Below are 19943 nucleotides of genomic sequence, written 5' to 3' on the forward strand. Positions count from 1 at the left end.
GGTCGATAGCAGCCATGCTTGTCAGGGCAGGATTGGCTTCTCTCCTGCCTTTCCAGTCGCCTCTATAGCTTTGCCAGGCAAATCTTTTTATACAGGGCTTATCTTCTTCATAGGGCAGCACGAATCCCTGTAATCCATTCACTAAGTCCTGAGATTCAATTTCTTATGTCTCCAGGGAAATCGTATATATATTTTTGAGCACCGTAGTCATAGGCATCGTGAGTTAGAACCCAGAAGTTCCAACACCTCTTCCCCCTTCAACTTCCCACAACGCTCCTCACATTCACTGTTGACCGTTCTACTGAAGCATCTGCATGAGACTTCCATTCTCAGATTTCCAAGCATACCAATGAAGGGACTTGTTAGTTTTGTGGACTCATATAGCCCAGGCTACCCTCATACTCACTATACAACTGAGACTGGTCTAGTATTCCTGATCCTCCGGCTTCCACTTCCCCAGTGTTAGGATTACAGGTATACACCAGCTCTCAAAGGGACACTTTAATCTGCTACATCATCTTCTTACTTGGATTTGTTTCATACTACAAAAGATAATTGTTCGTCTTGAATAAAAACCTCAGTTTCTCCTTTTATAAGATAATGATATCCTCTATGTTAGCCAACACAGGTTCAGCTGTTATTTACAAAACAAATCAAAATCCCATAGCTTAAATAAAATATAAATTATTTTCTCTACCAGGTAGCTGAGAAAGTTAAGGAATTCAGAGCTGATAGGAATACCACAACAATGGGGCCCAGGTTCCTCCTATAAGGTACTTCTAGAGTCTATATAGCTTCCATGTTTCCAGGTCTGTATTCCAGGCAGTGTGGAATGAAGTAAAGGTTTACCTGTTCTCTTTAAAAGTAAAGCTTACAGATTTTAGTTATCTAGCTATATCTATAATACAGTTACTTTTGCATTTTGTATGGGCTGTGTGTATGGAGATATAATTCATGGCTCTATGGACTTTGGAAACTTTCTAGTTCCTGTATTGGACATTGAATGGAATTAACTCCCTTGGAATTCTTTTTGCTATTTAGCTTTGAGGTCTCCCAAAGAGCCTCAAATCTGTGAAATCAGTCTCAAAATGGGCTCATGAGACAACAGTGAGCCTGCAGTAACAGAATCACTTAATGAAACATGCCAACAAGTCCTTTGTTTCATTAATGCCTTGTGGTTTTGTCATCTCCGATGTTTGTCACTTTGGGAAATGAGTTTTTATCCAGTTTATAATCCTATTTGCCCTTCTTAGTTTTTCATTCAAACAAAAAAATAACAACACAGCAGAAACACTGTTTAGTGACAGCAAGATAGCCTGTACTGTCAATCAAACTTAGATCCCATTTCTCTGGCCAAGAGCTAAGGCATAACAATTATATTTTCTAAAGCCATCTTTATAAGACACAGTTTTTGCCCACAATATACTAGTATAAGCCCCTCACAAATCTTCTAAATAGCCAGGCAGCAAGCTCACCTGTTCATTTTCTCAGCTGATGTGAAGGCAGCTACTTTCAGAGAGATCTATTTGTGACCCTAGGCTTTTGAAAGCCAATCATTCTTGGATGGAAAAGAGTACAAAAAGCCAAATGGTAAGAAAGCCACTATGCCCTAATGTGACTAGCTGCCTATTTCCAGAACTTGATAGCAATATCTTCTGTTTAGAAGACAGCTGTATGTGCGCCATTCACAACATCCATGCTGGCCCCTTGATCCTACCTAACCAGAAAATGGCCCTGGTTTTAAAATTAACACGAAATTGGTAAAGTATTTTTCCAAAAAGATTAAATATAGATGCTTCATTCTGTGAACCAAGAGATAAAGTCCAGAAAGTGACTGGCTCAGGGCTGTTATGGTAGCTATAGAGTTTCTGAGACCCTTTGCTCCCAAGAAAGACTTCACTGTCAAAGACACCCCAATGTTCATGTATTGATCACATTCTATCTTCACTTGACAGTACTTGGAAGTAAATAGCACTACAGAAGTTGTGCAACCCGGTAGAAAATATAAAAAGAAAACTCTGAAGGAATGGACAGGAACTGCTCATCTGTTGCCATTCACAGAAAACAGTGCCCTGAGACACACCAACAAGGACACTCACTCACAGGCAACCTACATAGGACAACTGGAAGTTAAAGGCAGTGACAGCTGTCTCCTGTTCCTGCTGATAGTGATCTTTTTGATGTAGGTAATAAATTGTCTCCCATTAAAGCGCCATAATATTCAAGACTGATCGTCGTTGGATTTTTCTTTGATTTTTAGTTAAAACAGAAAAACAATAACAAATAAATCCCACATGGTTGGAGAGTGTTGTAGTTTGAATGTAAAATGCCCCTATGGACTTATACATTTGAGCACTTGTCCCCTCTCCCCAGCACTGCCCCAGCAGGCAATTTATATAATTTTTCATTTATGGAACCTTTCGGAAATGAAGGTTTGCTAGACAAAGTGGATCAATTGAGGCATGGCTTGAACTTTATAGCTTGGCACCACTTATCTGTTGTCTGCTTTCTGACTTCCGCCTGTTAGTGCTACCATGCCTTGCCCGGCATGATGGACTATATACCTTCTTTTTTTTTTGTAATAATTTTTTTATTACATCCTAAGTTTTGGACTAATATCCACTTATCAGTGAGTACATATTGTGTGAGTTCCTTTGTGATTGGGTTAACTCACTCAGGATGATGCCCTCCAGGTCCATCCATTTGCCCAAGAATTTCATAAATTCATTCTTTTTAATAGCTGAGTAGTACTCCATTGTGTAAATGTACCACATTTTCTGTATCCATTCTTCTGTTGAGGGGCATCTGGGTTCTTTCCAGCTTCTGGCTATTATAAATAAGGCTGCTATGAACATAGTGGAGCATGTGTCCTTCTTACCAGTTGGGACATCTTCTGGATATTTGCCCAGGAGAGGTATTGCTGGATACTCCGGTAGTATTATGTCCAATTTTCTGAGGAACCGCCAGACTGATTTCCAGAGTGGTTGTACAAGCTTGCAATCCCACCAACAATGGAGGAGTGTTCCTCTTTCTCCACATCCTCGCCAGCATCTGCTGTCACCTGAATTTTTGATCTTAGCCATTCTGACTGGTGTGAGGTGGAATCTCAGGGTTGTTTTGATTTGCATTTCCCTGATGATTAAGGATGTTGAACATTTTTTCAGGTGCTTCCCTGCCATTCGGTATTCCTCGGGTGAGAATTCTTTGTTCAGTTCTGAGCCCCATCTTTTAATGGGGTTATTTGATTTTCTGGAGTCCACCTTCTTGAGTTCTTTATATATATTGGATATTAGTCCCCTATCTGATTTAGGATAGGTAAAGAACATTTCCCAATCAGTTGGTGGTCTTTTTGTCTTATTGACGGTATCTTTTGCCTTGCAGAAGCTTTGCAGTTTCATGAGGTTCCATTTGTCAATTCTCGATCTTACAGCACAAGCCATTGCTGTTCTATTCAGGAATCTTTTCCCTGTGCCCATATCTTCAAGGCTTTTCCCCACTTTCTCCTCTATAAGTTTCAGTGTCTCTGGTTTTATGTGAAGTTCCTTGATCCACTTAGATTTGACCTTAGTACAAGGAGATAGGAATGGATCGATTCGCTTTCTTCTACATGATAACAACTAGTTGTGCCAGCACCATTTGTTGAAAATGCTGTCTTTCTTCCACTGGATGGTTTTAGCTCCCTTGTCGAAGATCAAGTGACCATAGGTGTGTGGGTTCATTTCTGGGTCTACAATTCTATTCCATTGGTCTACTTGTCTGTCACTATACCAGTACCATGCAGTTTTTATCACAATTGCTCTGTAGTGAAGCTTTAGGTCTGGCATGGTGATTCCACCAGAGGTTCTTTTATCCTTGAGAAGAGTTTTTGCTATCCTAGGTTTTTTGTTATTCCAGATGAAGTTGCAGATTGCTCTTTCTAATTCGTTGAAGAATTGAGTTGGAATTTTGATGGGGATTGCATTGAATCTGTAGATTGCTTTTGGCAAGATAGCCCTTTTTACAATGTTGATCCTGCCAATCCATGAGCATGGGAGATCTTTCCATCTTCTGAGATCTTCTTTAATTTCTTTCTTCAGAGACTTGAAGTTCTTATCATACAGATCTTTCACTTCCTTCGTTAGAGTCACACCAAGATAGTTTATATTATTTGTGACTATTGAGAAGGGTGTTGTTTCCCTAATTTCTTTCTCAGCCTGTTTATTCTTTGTGTAGAGAAAGGCCATTGACTTGTTTGAGTTAATTTTATATCCAGCTACTTCATTGAAGCTGTTTATCAGGTTTAGGAGTTCTCTGGTGGAATTTTTAGGGTCACTAATATATACTAACATATCATCTGCAAAAAGTGATATTTTGACTTCATCTTTTCCAATTTGTATCCCCTTGATCTCCTTTTGTTGTCGAATTGCTCTGGCTAGGACTTCAAGTACAATGTTGAATAGGTAGGGAGAGAGTGGACAGCCTTGTCTAGTCCCTGATTTTCGTGGGATTGCTTCAAGCTTCTCACCATTTATTTTGATGTTGGCTACTGGTTTACTGTAGATTGCTTTTATCATGTTTAGGTATGGGCCTTGAATTCCTGACCTTTCCAAGACTTTTATCATGAATGGGTGTTGGATCTTGTCGAATGCTTTTTCTGCATCTAACGAGATGATCATGTGGTTTTTGTCTTTGAGTTTGTTTATATAATGGATTACATTGATGGATTTCCGTATATTAAACCATCCCTGCATCCCTGGAATAAAACCCACTTGGTCAGGATGGATGATTGCTTTAATGTGTTCTTGGATTCGGTTAGCAAGAATTTTATTGAGTATTTTTGCATCAATATTCATAAGGGAAATTGGTCTGAAGTTCTCTATCTTTGTTAGATCTTTCTGTGGTTTAGGTATCAGAGTAATTGTGGCTTCATAGAATGAGTTGGGTAGAATACCTTCCGTTTCTATTTTGTGGAATAGTTTGTGCAGAACTGGAATTAGATCTTCTTTGAAGGTCTGGTAGAACTCTGCACTAAACCCATCTGGTCCTGGGCTTTTTATGGCTGGGAGACTATTAATGACTGCTTCTATTTCTTTAGGGGATATGGGACTGTTAAGCCTCTTAACTTGATCCTGATTTAATTTTGGTACCTGGTATCTGTCCAGAAATTTGTCCATTTCGTCCAGGTTTTCAAGTTTTGTTGAGTATAGCCTTTTGTAGAAGGATCTGATGGTGTTTTGGATTTCTTCAGGATCTGTTGTTATGTCTACCTTTTCATTTCTGATTTTGTTAATTAGGATGTTGTCCCTGTGCCCTTTAGTGAGTCTAGCTAAGGGTTTATCTATCTTGTTGATTTTCTCAAAGAACCAACTCCGCGTTTGGTTAATTCTTTGAATAGCTCTTGTTTCCACTTGGTTGACTTCACCCCTGAGTTTGATTATTTCCTGCCGTCTACTCCTCTTGGGTGAATTTTCTTCTTTTTTTTCTAGAGCTTTTAGATGTGTTGTCAAGCTGCTAGTGTGTGCTTTCTCCAGTTTCTTTTTGGAGGCACTCAGAGCTATGAGTTTCCCTCTTAGAAATGCTTTCATTGTGTCCCATAGGTTTGGGTATGTTGTGGCTTCATTTTCATTAAACTCTAAAAAGTCTTTAATTACTTTCTTTATTCCTTCCTTGACCAAGGTATCATTGAGAAGATTGTTGTTCAGTTTCCATGCCAATGTTGGCTTTCCATTACTTATGTTGTTATTGAAGATCATTCTTAGTCCATGGTGGTCTGATAGGATGCATGGGACAATTTCAATATTTTTGTATCTGTTGAGGCCTGTTTTGTGACCAATTATATGGTCAATTTTGGAGAAGGTCCCGTGAGGTGCTGAGAAGAAGGTATATCCTTTTGTTTTAGGATAAAATGTTCTGTAGATATCTGTTAAGTCCATTTGTTTCATAACTTCTGTTAGTTTCACTGTGTCCCTGTTTAGTTTCTGTTTCCAGGATCTGTCCATTGATGAAAGTGGTGTGTTGAAGTCTCCCACTATTATTGTGTGAGGTGCAATGTGTGCTTTGAGCTTTACTAAAGTTTCTTTAATGAATGTGGCTGCCCTTGCATTTGGGGCATAGATATTCAGAATTGAGAGTTCCTCTTGTAGGATTTTACCTTTGATGAGTATGAAGTGTCCCTCCTTGTCTTTTTTGATAACTTTGGGTTGGAAGTCAATTTTATTCGATATCAGGATGGCTACTCCAGCTTGTTTCTTCATACCATTTGCTTGGAAAATTGTTTTCCAGCCTTTCACTCTGAGGTAGTGTCTGTCTTTTTCCCTGAGATGGGTTTCCTGTAAGCAGCAGAATGTTGGGTCCTGTTTGTGTAGCCAGTCTGTTAGTCTATGTCTTTTTATTGGGGAATTGAGTCCATTAATATTAAGAGATATTAAGGAAAAGTAATTGTTGTTTCCTTTTATTTTTGTTGTTAGAGTTGGCATTCTGTTCTTGTGGCAGTCTTCTTTTAGGTTCGTTGAGGGATTACTTTCTTGCTTTTTCTAGGGCGTGATTTCCGTCCTTGTATTTTTTTTTTTTCTGTTATTATCCGTTGAAGGGCTGGATTCGTGGAAAGATAATGTATGAATTTGGTTTTGTCATGGAATAATTTGGTTTCTCCATCTATGGTAATTGAGAGTTTGGCCAGGTATAATAACCTGGGCTGGCATTTGTGTTCTCTTAGTGTCTGTATAACATCTGTCCAGGCTCTTCTGGCTTTCATAGTCTCTCGTGAAAAGTCTGGTGTAATTCTGATAGGCCTGCCTTTATATGTTACTTGACCTTTTTCCCTTACTGCTTTTAATATTCTATCTTTATTTAGTGCATTTGTTGTTCTGATTATTATGTGTCGGGAGGAATTTCTTTTCTGGTCCAGTCTATTTGGAGTTCTGTAGGCTTCTTGTATGATCATGGGCATCTCTTTCTTTAGGATTGGGAAGTTTTCTTCTATTATTTTGTTGAAGGTATTTGCTGGCCCTTTAAGTTGAAAATCTTCATTCTCATCCACTCCTATTATCCGTAGGTTTGGTCTTCTCATTGTGTCCTGGATTTCCTGGATGTTTTGAGTTAGGATCCTTTTTCATTTTGTATTTTCTTTGATTGTTGTGCCGATGTTCTCTATGGAATCTTCTGCACCTGATATTCTCTCTTCCATCTCTTGTATTCTGTTGCTGATGCTTGCATCTATGGTTCCAGATTTCTTTCCTAGGGTTTCTATCTCCAGCGTTGCCTCACATTGGGTTTTCTTTATTGTGTCTACTTCCCTTTTTAAGTCTAGTATGGTTTTGTTCATTTCCATCACCTGTTTGGATGTTTTCCTGTTTTTCTTTAAGGACTTCTACCAGTTTGGTTGTGTTTTCCTTTTTTCTTTAAGGACTTCTACCAGTTTGGTTGTGTTTTCCTGTTTTTCTTTAAAGACCTGTAACTCTTTAGCAGTGCTCTCCTGTATTTCTTTAATTGAGTTATGAAAGTCCTTCTTGATGTCCTCTACCGTCATCATGAGATATGCTTTTAAATCCAGGTCTAGCTTTTCGGTTTTGTTGGGGTGCCCAGGACTAGGTGGGGTGGGAGTGCTGCGTTCTGATGATGGTGAGTGGTCTTGATTTCTGTTAGTAGGATTCTTATGTTTGCCTTTCGCCATCTGGTAATCTCTGAAGCTAGCTGTTATAGTTGTCTCTGATTAGAGCTTGTTCCTCAGGAGACTCTGTTAGCCTCTATCAGCAGACCTGGGAGGCTGGCTCTCTCCTTAGTTTCAGTGGTCAGAATATTCTCTGCAGGCAAGCTCTATTCTTGCAGGGAAGGTGCCCAGATATCTGGTGTTCGAACCTGCCTCCTGGCAGAAGTTGTGTTCCAATCACCAGAAGTCTTAGGATCTCGTGGGGAATCCTGTGTGGGTCCTTGAGGGTGTTCGGAGACTCCACTGGCAAGGCACCCTGGTGCTCGAGTGGACCGGAAGGGATTTGTGCCCCAGCAGAGGCCGGGTTGCCTGCTTCCCTAGTTAATGCAGTCTCAGATCCTGATCAATTGGATTGGAGCAGAAGCTGTGTTCCACTCACCAGAGGTCTTAGGATCCCGTGGGGAGTCCTGTGCGGGTCCTTGCGGGTGTCCAGAGTCTCCACTGGCAAGGCACCCGAGTGCTTGAGTGGACCAGAATGGACTTGTGCCCCAGCAGAGGCCAGGTTGCCTGCTTCCCTAGTTAATGCAGTCTCAGGTCCCGCTCAATTGGATTGGAGTAGAAGCTGTGTTCCACTCACCAAAGGTCTTAGGATCCCATGGGGAATCCTGTGCGGGTCCTTGTGGGTGTCCGAAGACTCCTCTGGCAAGGCACCCGAGTGCTTGAGTGGACCGGAAGGGACTTGTGCCCCAGCAGAGGCCGGGTTGCCTGCTTCCCTAGTTAATGCAGTCTCAGGTCCTGCTCAATTGGATTGGAGCAGCTGCTGTGTTCCACTCACCAGAGGTCTTAGGATCCCGTGGGGAGTCCTGTGTGGGTCCTTGCAGGTGTCCGGAGACTCCTCTGGCAAGGCACCCTGGTGCTCAAGTGGACCAGAAGGGACTTGTCACTATATACCTTCTTAAATCATAAGCCAGGATAAGTCCCTTTCCTTTGGTTGCTTCCTATCAGATTTGGTCACAGTAACAATAAAATACAAAGTGGAAACAACCAACCAGTACTAAGGTCTGGGTTTATCTCAGACGCTAGGGCACAAGCTGAAGTAATGCCACAGAAGACTGATGATGCTATAAAAAATGATCTCCAGTGTGACTTTGGAGGAGCTCTCAAAACTGGATGAATGTTGCTTGCTGAAAAGACTCCAAAGCAGTCACCAAATGGAAATATATAAGAATATACCAAAATAGCTGGCTGTGAATGTCACACCAGCAGTAAAGAAAAATCTCCCCTTACTCAGGAAAAGAAATGACATCCATAAAAACAAATGTTAATGTAAGAAAGCAAAAATATATGATTGCCACTTTTGGACCAAGACAGCTCAGCTAATCAGAAAAGGCTGGTTCTAATACAAAGAATTCATACAGGCTTTGCAGCCACTTCACCATTATCTCTGCTCCTTAGTGGGTTTTACTTGGGTTTAGTTCTGAAAATGAGAATTTATCTCCTGCCTCTGCTCTCTATGTTTTTGCCTATAATGCAAACAGTGATATGACCCAGATTTCCTTTTCTACTCTCCACCTTGCACCCTGATAGTGTCGAGTGTCAACACGACAGGATTGCTTGGTTTAGAGGCAAACATGACCATTCCTCCACCCTCAGGCTCTAAATGTCCCCTGTGTGCCCGTGTCCTTAATTCTGAAGTAGTGACAATTCTACAGTTTTTGTTTATTTGTTCTGTTCTATTTTGTTTTTCTTTGAGGTCAAGGGGAATTGAAGCCAAATCCTTTTGCAGCTATGCTAGGCAAATGTTCTACCACTGAGATACATCTCAGGTTTTTGCTTTGCTTGTTTCTGTTTTGTTTTGTTTTGTTTTGTTTTGTTTTGTTTTGTTTTGTTTTGTTTTGTTTTGTTTGGAAGAGGGTCTTTTCCTTTTCTTTTTTCTTTTTTTCCTTCTTTTTTATTTCTCTTTTGAGACAGTATCTTGTTATGTAACCCAATCTAGTCTCAAAATCATGATTCTCCTGCCTTAGACTAAGTGTTAGGATTATAGACATTTCCACCAAGTCCTGGATGGGTTTTTGCTGTGTTCTAATCTAAACAGCAGCTGTAGCAGAGTTTCTAGGATCACAGCAAAGGTGGCTGAATACTGGTTGCAACTTGCCCTGTCTCACCACCATCCATTTCTGCCTGATATGTCTACATTTTCACCCTGTCTAAAATCTGTTACACTCTCCACTCCTGTGAATCAGAAAATGAACAAGAGAACATTCATATTTTGATAAATAATTTCAACTGTTAAAAAAAACACTCATGAAGCTAATACTCATTAAAGATGGATTAGCCAAATGTTCTTTACCTAAGAAAACCACTTCAAAGGCTTTGAGTCAGCCACTGAAGACATAAACCTTAAAACATAACACAGAATGGAGAACCACTATTTTTCTAAACTATTTCTAAACCTATAATATTTTCATCTATTAAGCTTGTATTATTTAAAGTACACTTAAAAACCCAGAATTAGGTCACCTAATCTAAAAACTTCTGAGCTCACATTTGCTGCTTTAAATAAAAAAAGAGTATGGAGGCCTCTTTACCCCCAGTAACTAAGTCAAAATATTTTGAAATGATGGATTAGTATGTGTATTTTAAAGTCACTCAGGTGATTCTGGTATATACCCAAGATTGAGAAGCACTGCTCACCCCTTTCAATGCCCACCTGACAACTAGGGGACCTGGACCAAGCAAAATCTCTCTCCTCTCTCTGCTGCTTTTTCCCTCTCTTCACCTCTATTTCTCCCTTTCTTCCCCTCTACCCTTCTCTTTCTCCCTTCCGCTCAAGTCTCTCCCTCTAGTTCCCTCTGCTCTCTCCTATAGATAAGACAGGAATCTTAGTTAAAGTATAATATTTCAATATATCACTAGATTCTCACACAAAGCTCAGATGAAGATTTAAAAAAAAAAATCCAAGCAAATGAACCTAAGAAACAAACTGGTGTAGCCATTCTAATATCTAACAAAATAGACTTCAAACCAAAATTAATCAAATAAGGGAAGGACACTTCATATTCATCAAAGGAAAATCTACCAAGACAATTTTCAATTCTTTACATCTGTGCCCCAAGCACAAGGGCATCCACATTTGTAAAGGAAATATACTAAAGCTTAAATCACACACAGATAGTAGGAAAGTTCAATTCTCACCAGTGGACAGGTCACTCAAACAAAAAGTAAACAGAGAAACACTGAAGCTAATAGATGTTATGAACGAAATGGACCTAGCATATATCTACAGAACATTTCACCCAAGCACAAAACACACACAAAAGGATATACCTAATTCTTAGCACCTCAAGAAACATTCTCCAAAATTAACCACATACTCGGTCACAAAGTAAGTCTCAACAGACACAAGAAAATTAAAGTAACCAACCCCTGCCATCACCCCCCTGCATCTTATCAGACCATCATGGATTAAAGCGTGTATTTCAACAACAAAACAATCTTCAAACTCTGGGAACTGAACAATTCTCTTCTGAAAAACTAATGGGTCAAGGTAGAAGAAAAGTAAGAAATTAAAAACTTTTTAGAATTCAAGGAAAATTAATACATAGTATACCAAACACTTGTGGATCACAATAAAAGCAGTGCTAAGAGGAAAATCCATAGCACTAAGTACCTACTACAGCACACCTAAAAAAACTCTAGCAAAAAAGATGCAAGCTTGCCCAAGAGGAGTGGATGGCAAAAAAAAAAAAAAAAAATCAAACTCAGGGCTGAAATCAATACATTAGAAACAAAGAGAATAATACAAAGAATCAATGGAACAAAGAGTTCGTTCTTTGAGAAAAATCAGTAAGATAGACAAACCCTCATCCAAACTAAAAGAGACTATCCAAATTAACAAAATCAGAAACAAAAATGGGGGACATAACAACAGACACCAAGAAAACTCAAAGAATCATCAGGTCATACTTTAAAAACCTGTACTTCTCAACATTGGAAAATCTTGTACAAGTTTGGTCTTTCTTCCTCCCAGCCCCATGCTCCCAAAAATAAGACTCAGTGGATTAGGATTTAGCTCAGTGATAGAGTGCTTGCCTAGCAAACGCAAGGCCTTGGGTTCAGTCCTCAGCTCTGAAAAAAAAAGAAAAAAAAAAAAGAAAAAATAACAGAAATAAGACTCAGGATCAAAATATATTTACAAATACCTTGGCAATATAGCTAGGCTAGACTCTTCTCTGACTATATTATAACTTAATAACCCATTTATTCTAATCTACATTCTGCCACATGGCTGGTTACTTGTGCTCAGGTAAATTATGTCTGTCTTGTCACATCTCCCCAGGGAAATCTCCTGTGCCTGGCACTATCTCAGAATCCTTTCTGCCTCCAGATGTCCCACCTACTACTTCCTGCCTAAGCCATAGGCCATCAAATTTATGATTGAAAGGTGCCACATCCATACAGACAAGGTATTTTTCTCTACAAAATCTCAAAGAAATGAATAATTTTCTTGATAGATGCCACTTACCAAAATTAAATCAAGATCAGATAAACAATTTAAATAGACTTACGACCCCTAATAAAATAGAAGCTGTTATTAACAGTCTCCCAAAATAATGCCCCCACAAAAAGCCCAGAGCCAAACAGATTTAGTACAGAATTCTATCAGACTTTCAAAGAAGAGCTAATGCCAATACACCTCAAATTATTTTACAAAATAGAAACAGGAGGAACACTGAAAATTTTATTTTATAAGGCCACAGTCACCCTGATACCCAAACCTCACAAAGATTCGACAAAGGTTACAGATTAATTTTCCCCATAAATGTAGATGTAAAAATACTCAATAAAATACTTGCAAATTAAATCCAAGAACACATTTTTTAAAAATCTGATATTTTAGTACAGTGTGGCTTTTTAATAAGCTTTTGTTCTTTAAGAATTGTATACATGCATGCAATGTATCTTGATCATGTCCCACCACTGCCTTAGTGTCTCTATGTCTCTCTAACTCCTCCCTACCACACCCCCTGCCATTTTATATCATCTTGTGATTTTTTTTTATGAGCCACTGAGTTCAATTAGTGATGCCAATATGCACATGAGTATGGAGGTACTGGAGCATGTGACTATATTCCCAAAAAATAATGACCCTACTTCCCCCCAGGAGCCATCTTAGAGTTTAGGCCTTGCAAGCCCCTCTCCCATCCATGTTAAAATTTTTACTGGCTTGATCTCGGGCAGATCACATGCATGTGATCTCAGATGTTCAGAGTTCATGAGTGTGATTAGTCCTGCCATGTCTAGAAGACCACATTGTATGGCACTTCTGCCCATTCTCTGGCTCTCATGTTCTTTCCACCCTGTCTTCCGTGATGTTTGCTGGGTCTAGGGAGTGGATACACCCTAGATGTCCCATTTATGAATGAGCACTCACCATCACTTACTTTCAGCAATTTGAACAGTTACGAGCTCTGCATTAAGTGCTACCTGCTACAGAGAGAAGCTTCTCTGACCAAGGTTGGGAGCAGCACAGAATTATAGAGTGGGTTGCTGGCACAGCTGTGCTGAGTGAAAAGGTGAAGTTCTCAGATCCTTCTGGCTGAAGCAGGTTCCTCTTAAAGCCATGAGGGAAGATCAGAGAGTGGGAGCCTTGTAGCCAGTAAAGGTCAATTTCTGTCCATTTTAAAAGAGAAGAAATAGACAGCTCAGTACTGAGTCCAGAACCATGGAGGGAAGAAGGAGCAAGGCCAGAGGGGCAGAGTCCATCCATACCACTAGTTGCTAGGCATCAACAAAATCCTCAAACTCAAATAAAGAAAATTAACCATAAAGCCACTAACTAAATCAAAACCTTCATTCCATAGCCTTACCCCAGAAGTCTGAGTTAGACTCTCTGGAAGTGGGGGCAGGTCTCTGGAAAGTTTTAGCTTTACATTTTGTGAAGTTTACCAAGGTTGAGGAAAACTAGGCAGGACTATCATGAATTATAAGGATGGCCTCGGGGTAAAGGATAAAGGTTTGATGACTGAAGTGGTGAATCTTATTGGTATGTGAGATCCAACTGGAACCCATGTGCTCCCACACAGGTTCAGGTATTGACCAACAAATCTCATTCTCTCTCTCTCTCTCTCTCTCTCTCTCTCTCTCTCTCTCTCTCTCTCTCTCTCTCTCTCTCTCTCTCTCCGTGTGTGTGTGTACATGTGCCTCACAACAAATTTGATTAACACAGCTCCAAGAAATATTTATTCCTTGCACCATAGGAGCTTGCCAAAGAATTTTTTTGCCAGCCCTTTGCCTCATTGTAACATCTTAATTCTCCAAATATCTAATAATTTATCTCAAAATTTCTAGGCAGATTACTGCCTCTTAATCCTTATTTGTTTAGCCACCAGCCAGATACAGGCCTTTTTATTTCTCATTAAGAATATAATCTGATAATATAGCTTCTTTATCTCCCAGTAGAAAAATATCACACTCTTTTTTTCTATTTTTAATGTTTTGCTTAAAGCAAATTCAGTAATAGTGTTGATAGCATTTCAGAAAGCACCTTGGAGGTCTGAATATGTGTGCATTTTGGTGAGTTCTGAAGGGTTTTTTTTTTCTCTCTCTCTACAAAGAAATTGGATATTTTCTGTTTTTTCTTAAAGCTCTCATGAGAGAACATTCTTGCTTTCTTGAGTTTATATTTTAAAATTACTAAGGAATTAATAAAATAAAATCCTGTATAATATCCTATGAGTCCCCCAGTGTGATACATAATCCAGGTGTACCTACCTCTGACACACAAAAGGCTTTAGTGACGAGCCCTCTTCTTGATAGGATGATCTTGCTGTCATCTAGGTGGAGGAGATGACACAGTTCTCTCAATAGGAACCTGATTAGGCTGAAGTGGGGGAGTTGACAAGATGTTCTTGGTGAGAGCATGATTAGACTGGCACATGAGTCTGCTGTGGGGATGCAGACAGACAGAATGACAGTAATAGCAGGTTTTAGCTCTCATGTTTCTAAGAAAGAAGACAGACTAATGACTGTCAAACCATGGCTGTGTTTTCTAAGTTACATTTAAAAAATTTTAATTGCATGCAGTTGTATGATATAATGAAGGTTTTGAATCACCAAGTAAGTGTTTCCATTAGGACCAAAGGCCTCTCTGTGGTGGTTCCTCCTTTTCAGGGAGCTCTTTCTTTCTCTGTACAGGATCTTTGATAACAATGTGGAACCCAGAGAGAGAAAAGGGAGTTTTATAGACTACAGTTTTCTCAAGCACAGTCACTGGAAAAAAATATTTTCCAATTGAATTCATTAGGAGATGATTCATGAAATTTGGCAAAATTAAATTCTCACCAAAAAGAGCAGAATGTCCATCACCAGGCAAGTTTTCTGTGATGCCTTTGGACCTCCTCTCAAAATGATAACAGTGTTTAGCTTGTAAGTTATGTACCCAGCATGACACCAGACCTCTTTTGTCTTAGTCACTGTTCTATTGCTGTGAAGAGACAACATGACGGAAGCATATTATAAGAGATATTCAATATTTGGAGCTGGCTTAGTTTCAGAGGTTTAGTCCATTATCATCATGGCAGGAAGCATCTTGGCATGAAGACAGACGTTGGAGCAATAGCTGAAAAAGACTCTCTCAGCTTGGAATGAGCTTTTGAAACCTCAAAGTCCACGCCCAGTGTCACACTTCCTTCAACAAGACCAAATCTCTTAATCCTTCTAATTTTTTCAAATAGGGCCACTCCCTAGTAACTAACTGTTCAAATATATGTGCCTACCGGAGCCATTTTTATTCAAACCAGCACACCTTCCTTCCCTGTGTGTCCCATTTGCCCCCTGAGACAATTTTTCTTTTATTTCTTATATACACACATGACTTTATGTACCTATATAAAATTTAAGAGCCACAAATGAAAGAAAATATATAATTGGCTTCATTCAGTTAACATGGCTAGCTCTGGGTGCATCCATTTTCCTACAAATGACAATACATCATTCTTCTTTATATGTATGAACCATTTTATTCCTCTATTGAAAGACACATATGTTGATTCTAAAGCTTAGCTATTTCATTTCTGTGACTCGTTGACTGAATTATGCTCTAAATTAGAAAACACACATTTCTAATTTATTATGTAAGAAATATTTTTAATGCAAATAATAGCCCCTTCCCTAACACAGAACACTAACAAAAATATACTTATTCAAGCTATCAAGTATCTTACATTCTAAAATTGCTCATGAGTTTTGGATACAAGTAGCCCAGCTCTGGGAATCAAGCTTATCTTTGTTGCTCATTCACAAAATATAAAAAGTATTTGAAAAGTCATTAGCTTAATGCATAAGATTAAAATATTATGACGAGATCAAATTTGGGGGGCTTATAAGAAAATTAAAGAGGATGTATAATTATTTAATCCTCATGTAAGGTGTTCTTTGTGTAATATTTGTACTTGTAATATTCAGTTATAGACTCAAGTGTTGAAGGAAAAATATATAATTTATTAAGATCAAATAACCTCATCTCATAGTACATGCATTATCCCACAGTTCTAGAGGTCAGAAGTTCCAAGTCATGGTGTTTGGCGGGTAGTTTTCCTTCTGACCATTCAGATGAGAATTCATTCCATGTCCCTTCCTACCTTCTGGGAGCCTGAGCATCCTGGGCTACAGTTGATTCTCCCTATCTATTTCTCTCTTTTAAACTATTTGTGCTGGGTAGTTTTGTGTCAAACAAACTAAAGTTATTTAAGAGGCGGGAACCTTATTTCTTTTTTAAAAAAAAAAAATGCCAGCCGGGCGTGGTGGCGCACGCCTTTAATCCCAGCACTCGGGAGGCAGAGGCAGGTGGATTTCTGAGTTCGAGGCCAGCCTGGTCTACAAAGTGAGCTCCAGGACAGCCAGAGCTATAAAGAGAAACCCTGTCTCGAAAAACCAAAAAAAAAAAAAAAAAAAAAAAAAATGCCTTCATGAGTTTACACTGCAGGCAAACCCATAGGGCATTTTCTTAATTAGTGACTGATGGGGAAAGACCCAGCCCATTTTGGCTGGTGGCACCCCTTAATCACAGCATACTCAGGAGGCAAAGATCGGTGGATCTCTGTGAGTTCGAGGCTAGCCTGGTCTACAGAGCTAGTTCCAGGACAACCAAGGATGCCCAAAGAAACCCTGTCTCAGACTGCCCACCCCCCAAAAAAAGAAGAAAAAAAATAAAGAAATCAGGCTGAGAAAGCCATCAGGAATAAGTCAATAAGCACCATCCCTCCATGGCCTTTGCAGCAGCTCCTGCCTATAAGTTCCTGCCCTGCTTGAGTTCCTGTCTGACTTCTTTCAATGACGAACAGTGATATGGACACATAAGCCAAATAAACCCTTTCCTTCCCAAGTCGCTTTGGTCCTGGTGCTTCATCACAGTAATAGTAACCCTAACTAGAACACTATTTCTGTGTTTATGTTTGTATTTCTCATTTATGTGTATGTATGTGCCCCTAGAGCTCAGAGTCATAAACAGTTGTGCATCATCTGGGAACTGAACCTGAGTCTTCTGCAAGAGGAGCAAGTGCTCATTTAACTGCTAAGAAATCTCTCCAGCCCCTTTCTCGTCTGTCATGCTGTCTTCCCTCTACATATTTCTGTGTCTGGACCCAAGAATCCTCTTTACAGAAGCATGGCCATGCTGGACTATATCCACACTAGTGACCTCACCTTAGCTGAACCTAACAGTTTCTATTTCTAAATAAGGTTGTATGTGCAGGTAATGAGAGTTAGGAATTCTGTATCTTTGAAGGAGGAATGGAATTCAATATATACGTAACATGATAAGGAGCCTCCTAATTTAGATATGATTCTGAAACTTTATGGTATTTTTAAAACTTATCTTTTGTGTGTGTGTGTGTGAGAGAGAGAAAGAGAGAGGGAGAGGGAGAGAGAGAGAGAGAGAGAGAGAGAGAGAGAGAGAGAGAGAGGAGTCAAGAGATTTTGTGCCAAGCAGGTTTATTAAAAGTACTACATCCTGTATACTGTTCGCAAGGGGAAATAGGACAGAGTGAGAAGTTATCAATGGAGCACAATCAGCATGAAGCTAGTCAAGCAATGCTGCACGAAGGGAACACACGATATTTCAAGTACATCACAGACCAAGCACATGGCAGCCTTAGAACTGCCAACCACACAGCTCTGCAGACGCCACTGTCGCTTTTCGTCACTTGCTGCAGCCGTGGTCAACCCCACTGTGTTCTTCGACATCACGGCCGATGACGAGCCCTTGGGCTGCGTCTCCTTCGAGCTGTTAGCAGACAAAGTTCCAAAGACAGCAGAAAACTTTCGAGCTCTGAGCACTGGAGAGAAAGGATTTGGCTATAAGGGTTCCTCCTTTCACAGAATTATTCCAGGATTCATGTGCCAGGGTGGTGACTTTACACACTGGCAGCAGGTCCATCTACGGAGAGAAATTTGAGGATGAGAACTTCACCCTGAAGCACACAGGTCCTGGCATCTTGTCCATGTTGAATGCTGGACCAAACACAAACGGTTCCCAGTTTTTTATCTGCACTGCCAAGACTGAACGGCTGGATGGCAAGCATGTGGTCTTTGGGAACGTGAAAGAAAGCATGAGCATTGTAGAAGCCATGGAGCGTTTTGGGTCCAGGAATGGCAAGACCAGCAAGAAGACCACTATTTCCGACTGTGGACAACTCTAATTTCTTTTGACTTGTGGGCGTTTTACCCATCAAAGTATTCCTTTGTAGCTCAGGAGAGCGCCCCTACCCCATCTGCTCTCAAATGTCCTGTAATCTCTGTTCTCACTGAAGTTCTTTGGGTTCCATATTTTCCTCTTTCCCCTTCAAGTCTAGCTGGATTGCAAAGTTAAGTTTATGATTATGAACAAAAACTAAATAAGAAAAAGAAAGAAAGAACTGCCAACCATGGCCTTTTAGACAGGAAGAGTTCCATTCCCAAGATCTAAAGTCACAGCTCCACCAAGGTCTGGCCTCAAGCCATTACTGACTTTGCCAATCATGTTCTTGGTTTTAACAAAGAACTACTTTCCTTCTCCATGTACCAGGGCCCCTGGGAAAAGCCTTGGATCAGCCTGGTTCCCAACATGTGGTGGAAAGAGACTTCGGTTCCTCTGGAAGAGTAACAAGCCATCTTAACTACTAAACTATCTCTCAGTCTCCGGTTTTGTTTTGTTTTTTTTTGGGGGGGGGGCTTTTTTAATAATAAAAACCACATAACATAAAATGCACCATCCAAACCAGCTTTAAATGTTCAGGGCAATGCTGTCAATGATACACACCAAAATAAGCACTACTCTAGAAATTTTCATCTTGTAAAACTGAAACTCTGCAATTACGAAAGAACAAATCCCACTTCCCTTATTTTATTCTGGTTTTCTAAGCATTTGACTCAGTTCCCTCATATGCTGGGATTATGTAATAATTACCCTTTGGGTGGGCTTGTTCACTTAACAATGTCTTCAGAGTTTGGCCATATTATAGCATGTAACATGATTTCATGTTATTTAAAGACTAAATAATATTGCATTTTGTGTACACACCACACTTTCTCTCCATCTATCTATTCATCCATGGACAGTTTTGTTGTTTCTACCTCTTGGATACTGTGAGTAGGGCTACAGTGAACATGAATCTGCAAATATCTTTCCAGATCCTATTTTGGATATACACATACAAGTGGATGGTTTGGTTTTATATGTGTGTGTGTGTGTGTGTGTGTGTGTGTGTGTGTGTGTGCGTGTGTGTACATATATGTATATATACACATACATACACATATGTGTGTATATATGTTTTGCATGTGTGTATAACATATATGTATATATGTGTTCAAAGGTATGTATTGTATGTTCATGTGTGTGTGCATATTGTGCCAGAGGTTAATGAATATCCTGGAATGTCTTCCTAAATTACTTTCTACTTTATTGAGGTAGCTTCTCTCACTGAACATGGAGTTCCAGTTCAGATAGACTAGCCACCCAGCCTACCAGGATGATCCCTCTTACTCCTAAGTACAGAGTACAAGTGGGTTACAATGCTTGTCCCAACTCCAGTGTTCACACTTATGGGCAAGTGTGTTATCCACTGAGCCATCCCAGCCTGCTTATAACTTTAAGGAACACTACTCAAAGTATGCTGGTTCCATCAGTGCTCCAACACAAGCCAGGCAGATGCCTATCCCTCGACAACCTCCTTCAAAAGGCAGAATGCCGGCTACACGTTCCACTTTTCTCCCACAAGCTGTCACTCAAAGCTGTGCCAGCTTCTGTCTTGAGTGTGAGGTCCTTTGGAGGTGC

General features: G+C 39.9%; 1 pseudogene; it reads left to right on the forward strand.

Moving 5' to 3' along the window:
* The first annotated feature begins 17702 nt into the window (after nt 1–17702).
* Nucleotides 17703–18327, forward strand: LOC110307693 (peptidyl-prolyl cis-trans isomerase A pseudogene; annotated as a pseudogene).
* Nucleotides 18328–19943: the final 1616 nt, after the last annotated feature.

The sequence above is a fragment of the Mus caroli genome, unplaced genomic scaffold (genome assembly GCF_978045245.1).
Source record: "Mus caroli unplaced genomic scaffold, Mus_caroli_1 scaffold_15, whole genome shotgun sequence".
In the NCBI taxonomy this organism is placed as follows: domain Eukaryota; kingdom Metazoa; phylum Chordata; class Mammalia; order Rodentia; family Muridae; genus Mus; species Mus caroli.